At 43.5% G+C, this 7,907-nt stretch overlaps 1 protein-coding gene across 2 annotated transcripts in view; it reads right to left on the bottom strand.

Moving 5' to 3' along the window:
- Positions 1-7,907, bottom strand: part of myo10 (myosin X) — a 136,217-nt gene that overhangs the window by 58,128 nt on the left and 70,182 nt on the right. The gene's annotated exons all lie outside the window — the stretch shown is intronic.

Below are 7,907 nucleotides of genomic sequence, written 5' to 3'. Positions count from 1 at the left end.
AATACTGTATCTGAAGTCTCTTTATATAGACCTTAGTGGTCCCCTAATACTGTATCTGAAGTCTCTTTTATATAGACCGTGCAACCAGAAATGAAATTGATATATGTATAATTGGTACTGAATATGTGATTACAGCCAACCTCATTTATCCTCCTCCTGTGTCTTTGGGACAGCGTGTTACGCAGCGCTGCTTGCTTTAGCTGTATGTGTTATATAAATAAAGTTGAACTTGAACTTCATGCATCAGCCGCGTAGCACGATCTCTAAACTCTAAGGGCGTCTGGCTGACGTGCTCGAGACATGACTGAGGCGCACATGTGGACAGATGTTCTGACGGGACGGCTGCTTTAGATAACCTACGTGGGAAAAGGAAGTCAGAGATAAGATTCGGGGTCATCAGCTTCTTTGAAAGCTGCTGTTTGCAGCATGTTCAAAACATCAACACGTCACTGTCGTTTTAATTATGAAACCTTGGAATAATTATCTTTAACGTCCGAGAACATGCAGGACATTATTGAGGCGTTAGCTTAGCTACTGTTAGCTCCCCAGTGGCTCTCTCCCACAGCGGGTCAAACCTTCTTAAAGGGATTGGATCCCACTTTAAAGGGCTCGGTGTGTGTAACTCATTTAAATAGCTTAGACTACAGAGATGGCCGAATCCAAAAGGACCTGCAAAATGTAACTCATTTAAAAGACCTCTGGCCGCATGCCGACTTGTCCAAACTAGGACACACACACACACACACACACACACACACACACACACACACAAACACACAGATACAAAACAGCACCCTGCCTTTGTACTAATCCCTGGCTCTCCACATGCTGTTACCACCCAAGGTAACCCCCCTCCAGGCAGGAAGGAGGGAGACATGAGTGTGTTAGACAAACTGCCTCTGCAGCTCTGGACCTGACCCAGGTCTTTTGTACCAAGGAGCAAAGCGGCAGACTCTGTTAGAGAGTACAAACGTTTCTGAGCAGGGAGGAGAAACTGAGACCAAACGGGGAAACGCAACGAATGAAAAAAAGAATGTAATCTGGTGTTGAGTGTCCTAAAGAGCTGAGAATGTGCATACTGGGAAAAAAGAAGGGGAACTGATCTCATCAAACTACACGTCTGTTTAAAAGACAATTTAAAGATTAGGATTGAATTACTTGTTAAGATGGACTGGAATGCAAGTCTAGACTCTGCATGCTACACGGCCAGAATATTAAAACTTAAGGGAATTAGTCCAGCACTTTCTCACTCCCATCTTGTAAAATGTGGACGCTTGGTCAGGCGCCTTTGTCGTTGTTATTAACACACACTTGGTCGGGACTATCGGCGTCCCTTTAGACGCCGTTAGGTAAAGGGAAAGCTCGTGGATGGGCTTACGGTTCCCTGACACGCGGCAATAACGGGACGGTTAAGGACACATGCGGGACATGAATCCCGCTCTCCTGGGTAAAAGTCCTTGGTTTGATTTTGTCAACAACACTTGACAAATTCTAGATGTACCTTTAGACAAAAGCAGGGTCAATCCAGGCCGCTAGCAAGACTATCTGTCCAATCTGAGGACTATGGTTACCTGGTCCTCAGATCTCTGCAGGGTAAATCCAGACAGCTAGCAAGACCATCTGTCCAATCTGAGGACTATGGTTACCTGGTCCTCAGATCTCTGCAGGGTAAATCCAGACAGCTAGCTAGACTATCTGTCCAATCTGAGGACTATGGTTACCTGGTCCTCAGATCTCTGCAGGTTAAATCCAGACAGCTAGCTAGACTATCTGTCCAATCTGAGGACTATGGTTACCTGGTCCTCAGGTCTCTGCAGGGTAAATCCAGACAGCTAGCTAGACTATCTGTCCTATCTGAGTTTTCTGCTGCACAACTAAAACAACCTTTGAACGTGTACATGTTCCACGGATTGGGATTGGTTTAAAGACATGCCAATAAGCCCATTTATACACATTTTTCTCCCATCGCTGAAAGTCTGATGTGAGCGACAGAGTTGTATAAGTTCTTTTACATTCATTTAAAGAAATACATCTCCCGGGGCGTCCTCTAGCTCACCCAGTAAGAGCGTGTGCCCCATGTAGGGTGAGTCCTCTGCAGCGGCCCGTATCGAGTCCGACCTGCAACCCTTTGGTGCGTGTCATCCCCTCGCTTTATCTTTCTCTTCCCCTTCCCTATGTATCCACTGTCAAATAAAGGGGAAAAAAGCTCCAAACATAATCTTAAAGGTGCCCTGCAACACCAAACCGTTTTACCTTGCATTGTTTTTAAACATGTCAGGTCCATGTGTGTGTGTGTGTGTTATGTGGTGAATGTGAAGATGAGCTGCTACCTCCTCTGTCAGATCTAGTTACTGGAAAGAAATAAGACCAATCACAACAGCTGGTCAGTCTGACGTCATGCTGCCTGAGCTCATTACTATTCATGAGCTGGGTAATAGATGCTGATAGCCAGGCTGTCATTGCCAGCTGTTAGCCAATCAGAGTCAAGCAGCTTAGCTTGTTGAATATTAATGAGAACTGGTACAAATGGAGTCTTCCTGCAGGCTTTCTATACCACTGTAGAATGGCTTGAAACATGGTAACCAAGGTATTTTTCCCACACATAATGTTAATGCTAGAACGTCAGACATTACCATAAAGTAATGAAATACGTGTGGCAGGGCACCTTTAAAAAAACAAAAAAAAAACAACAACACATTTCCTGATTTTCATGATCATTGGGGAAGAAAATTAAGTTAACTGTAGACTTTAAAACTCAGTGTTCAGTCCAACCCACCACGAGAACCCGTTGTGACCTCCTGAACACAGAAAACATCAAACTACTTCCCTTTTAGGCCCTGAGACTCATGAATGCCTTTAATTCATTACGAGGCAATACAAGACAGAATAACAAATACAGACATTTAGTCCCAAACCGAGAACAGTTGAGGTTTAAATAACTGCTCTTCTCACCGAAAACTAACACGTTTGTTGCCTTCCCATCATGCTCTCCCTCCTGCTGCTCTGATGCATTCCTACCTTTGGTCACAGTCCAAAAGGGTTAACCTGACTCACATCGCAGACAACACAGGCGAAGCCTGCCTAGTCCCCCGAGCCCAGCGCTCAGGTATGTTTTCACAGGGCTTTGCGGAGGGGCTTCTGTGACCCAGAGATGCCGGAGTAATTAACAAGGCTGGAGAGTCGAGAAGTTACCCTCACACCCGCCTCTGGGGTCAGGAGGTCAGGGACGAACGGCTGGACCCAGGGCTGTCGGCTGTGCAGGATTACACCCTTAAAGCTTTGTAATGTAGTCAAATCCGGACTGTTTTGGACACAACGGCAGCCAGTCGAAACCAGATCAACCCCAAGGATCCTAATATCTGTAAATGAATGCGTCTCCCGGTGTTTTATAAATGGGATTGGGTATCGAGGACCAGATCCAACTTGGGATCCTTTCAAAAAATTCCAATTCCAATGGAGTCATTATTTATTGAAATCATTTGGAAAATGTTTGAATCCAATCATCAGTTCAAGAATTGGTTTGTTGTGCTTGTTGTGTTGCAGCCTTGGACGTCTCCTGTTAACTCAGCATGTATGAGCATGTGACCCATTTAAACTGTAAATGGAAGACTGCTAAACAACGAAATACATGTGGCGGGACACCTTTAAAAGACATGGAAGATAACAGTGGAAGAGGGTTAGGGTGACGCCATATTCCTCTGCTTACTACGTTGAATTTACCCTCTGTATGAAATGTTTTATGTAAATAAAGTTGCCTTGCAGTGAACATGTATAATATAACTTTAGAAAATGGTTAAATACCACACTAAAAAAGTGTAATTCAAAAACGCAAAGGCTCAGCAACACAAAACCAGTGAGCAAAAAGCTTCATTCCTTAAAATACAATAACCAAAAGCCACCCCAGCGTCTCAAGGTGGGCAATAGATCGTTATTATATGGATATCGAGATATGAGACCAGATATCGTCTTAGATTTGGGATATCGTGATATGGCATGAGTGGGGTCTTCTCCTGGTTTTAAAGGCTGCATTACAGTAAAGTGATGTCATTTCCTGACCTTACCAGACTGTTGTAGCTGTTCTATTATTAGCCTTTACCCACTTAGTTTTTATATCTACATTACTGATGTTTAATATATCAAAAATCTCATTGTGTAAATATTTTGTGAAAGCACCAATAGTAAACACTACAATATCGTTGCGGTATTGATATCGAGGTATTTGGTCAAACATGTGGTGATATTTGAATTTCTCCACATCGCCCAGCCCTACTGGATCAGGTGGAGGTCGGAGCTTTGTGCAGACCAGTAGAGTTCTTCCACACCAAACTGGGAAAACCACTTCTTTATGGAGCTAGCTTTGTCATGTTGAAAATGGGAAGGGGCAAACACAAACTGTTGACACAAACTTTGGTAAAACACTGTTGTCTAAAATACCTTTAACCCGAACGAGGAAAAACAGCCCCAGACCAATCGTAGACTATTAGGTCGTAAAAGCATGCCGATTCTGTCTGAATCTCCGGTTTATGGTTTTATTATCCAGAAGAAAAGCTGCCATGGTGGCATTTCGCTGGGCGCAATGAAAGTTTGAAGTGTTTCCAGTTTCTTCGTTGGCGGTTTTGGGTAAAAAAGAAAGTGTGTGCTGAAGTCTGCAGCATAAACCCAACGGGGGGGGGGGGGCCCATTAAAATCATGAGGCTGCACGCAGGCAGGTATCCGCATGGGTGAAAAAGCAGAGTTGCGTTCAGGAGCATTAATGAGCAGATGCCTTGCATTAGTGCTGTTTCTTCCTCCTCCCTCGTCCTCCTCTTCTTTAACACCAGCTCCCGTTTTCGATCGCCTCCCTCCGCCTGGATCTGATTACCCACAATCCCCTAAATCCGACAAGAAAGCTTCCTGCCTCGCCTAAAAGTGCCAGCATGCGATTTATTGCTCTTCTTTTGTCAAACACACACACACACACACACACACACACACACACACACACACACACACGGTGCGTATCACTATCTTTTTGGGGACTTGTCATCGACATTATGCCAATCTGTAGATATGGTAAAGGATTAGTGTGTAAACTTTCTCAAGTCACTGTATACTGGACTCCCGCTTTCTGGACCCCACAAATGTAGTAAAACGAGGACACAGACACGCACAAGCGCACCTACACACACACACACACACACACACACACACAATCGTTTGCTGTATAGGTGGGGGTGCTGCCATGTTACATGTTTTATTACGGTCTGCTCTGAGATGGCTTTGGTGTTATAGGGGGGACCAATGAGGGTGTGTGTAAGTGTGTGTGTGTGTGTGTGTGTGTGTGTGTGTGTGAGACTCATTGTAAACCAGACCACGTCCTGTGGCAGCTGGACTTTGCCTCAGTCTTAAAGCGCTCCTCCTTCCAGAATCTAACTTTAGGTATCAAAAACGCACACTTTACCAGATCAAAACCTGGCCGTTAAAAGGTTTTTAGTTTATCGAGTTAGTGAAAAATAAACAGTACATCCGGACATTTTATAGATAAAACGATAACGCAATTATAATTTAAATACTTTGCAATCTAGTCTGGTGTAAGAGAAGGTCTGCAGAGCGGCACTCTGCTGCAGCTCCTCTGGCGCGGCTGGGAGTTTAGTGCCTTGCTCGAGGGCAACAATTAACAGCTGATTAACAACTTGGAGGGGGTGAAAGTTTAAAAGGGAAAGTCTCACTGGTCTGAGGTCAGCAGGAGTCAGAGAAGAAGCGGCGCTGTAATATCCAAACACATCTTGTTTTGGGTTGATTATTCATTAACCCTCCTGTTGTCCCCGGGTCCAATATGACCCGTTTACAAAAACTTCATATATATCAGAATTATGACAAAAGTGACAAAATGTTGAAAAAAAAATACAAAAATGCAGGAAAAAAATCAACAAAAACATAATTTTTTTATACGCTGAAAAAGCGACAAAAAAAATAGGGAGAAAAGGACAAAAAAAACATCAAAAACATTGGGAAAAGCGACAAAAAAAAAAGTTAAAAAATTGACTAAAGCATAATTAAAAAAGCGTTAAAGTGACAAAAACGTAGGAATGAAATTGACAAAAAACAATGAGAAAATTGTAGAAAAATTACAACAAAATGTTGACATTTCAACCCGGAACAACACAAAGTTGCAGGTCGACGGGAAGACAACACAAGGGTTAAAAACCACATGCAATGCCATGCAAAAACCATGCATGAATTGATAAATGTTCATTTTAAGGTGCACTATGAGTTCCTGCGTGGTTCCAGCGCAGTTTCATTTTTGTCTCAAATCACAGGCATCTGTCCTTGAACAATGATTGCCATAAACTACAAAATACTACTGTTTTAGTCACTGTTCCATTATCTTTTACTGTGACTGTTATTGCCATGATTCATCTCAACCCCAACCCCAATAACCTGGGTCCGGGTCTGGGTCTGGGTCTGGGTCTGTCCCAGGTTTCTTCCTAAAGGAAGTTTTTCCTCGCCACTGTCACACTGTTGCTTGCTCTGGAGGGAACTACTAGACCTGTTGGGTCTTGGTCTAGACCTACTCTATGTGTAAAGTGTCTGAAGATAACTGTTAATATGAAAGTATACTATAAATAAAGTTGAAATGAAGTGAACACTGATGAGTCTCGGTTTCTCTGGATTGGGTTTCCTCACGTGGATCCGTCGAGGCGTCTGGATTCAGAGCCGCGTATTAAAACGATGATTCAAGTAAACTAAGAAGTCTCATAATGAGAATGTGAATGTTAACGAGTGTCTAAAACAATAGAAGCGAAGCCACTGCTTACATGAAGCTTTCTTCACAAACTCCAACCAGCTTAAACATTTAAAGAGGGACATGTGTCTCTCATTACCCACAATGCCAATAAAACGTGGCCAAACAGGGCTGTAAACTAATGCCAGCTAATTGTCAGAAAACGGCAACCCTTGTGCCTGAAGCAGCGAGCTGCAACACGCCCCCCCCCCCCCCCCCCCCCCCCCCCCCCCCCCCCCCCCCCCCCCCCCCCCCCCCCCCCCCCCACAGCACCTCTCAGCTGGTTTCATCTTACTCGGCGTCAGATCTCACTTTCACAACATCTCCACATTTCCTGAAATATGTGAGCTGGAAACCTCTGCATGTCAGTGCCGCAAATTCAAGATATACAGTAAATCACTGTAAATGAAATGTTAATACCCATGATGCAATGTTTATTACAGTAATTAACCAGAATAGAAATGTATGGTATTTTACTGGCAATTTTGTGGTAAGTAACTGTAGAAATTACAGCGAAGTCTAACAGCGTACGCTCATGGTTACCATCCCGACCTGACTGACCTGGGAGGCTTCACACCAGAAACAAGACGAGAACCGGTCTGAATGTTAGCGAGTTCTCTGGACCAAAGGGTTTAAAAGAAAGATTTCATGAGTCTAATATGTTTTAAGGAGTTGCTTCTTGGTTGATCTTTGGTATCTGAAGATGTAGGGATGAAACACACTCATGTGTGATTCAGGCTGATGACTCTTGTCATGAAACTTGTGGCAATGCAATGATATGTCCTAATGTTGGAGAGGGAAATAATGCAATGATCCGCGGTGCAGATATGATTCACATTTAATAAGAAGAGTCTATGTGCCTGATCCCGATCAGTTCCACACAGTCAGCTTCACAGATTTCAAATTAAAAGGGACTTATTTTTATAAGATGTCCTCTATATTATTTTATCTCAATAACAACAGGACCGGTGCGTGCATTTCTGCCACTCTGGGTGAAAACACAGTTGTGCTATTATTAGTACTATTTGCGATGTAGAATACAATATACAAATAATACCACAATATTAGCAACAACACAAATGACAATGTACTACATACACATCATGCACATAGGCATAAATTCCGGGGGGGGGGGGGGGGGGGG

This window comes from Etheostoma cragini, chromosome 12 (assembly GCF_013103735.1).
Source record: "Etheostoma cragini isolate CJK2018 chromosome 12, CSU_Ecrag_1.0, whole genome shotgun sequence".
In the NCBI taxonomy this organism is placed as follows: Eukaryota; Metazoa; Chordata; class Actinopteri; order Perciformes; family Percidae; genus Etheostoma; species Etheostoma cragini.
The sequence above is the reverse complement of the archived record's forward strand: the minus strand, read 5'-3'. Positions and strand labels throughout refer to the sequence as shown.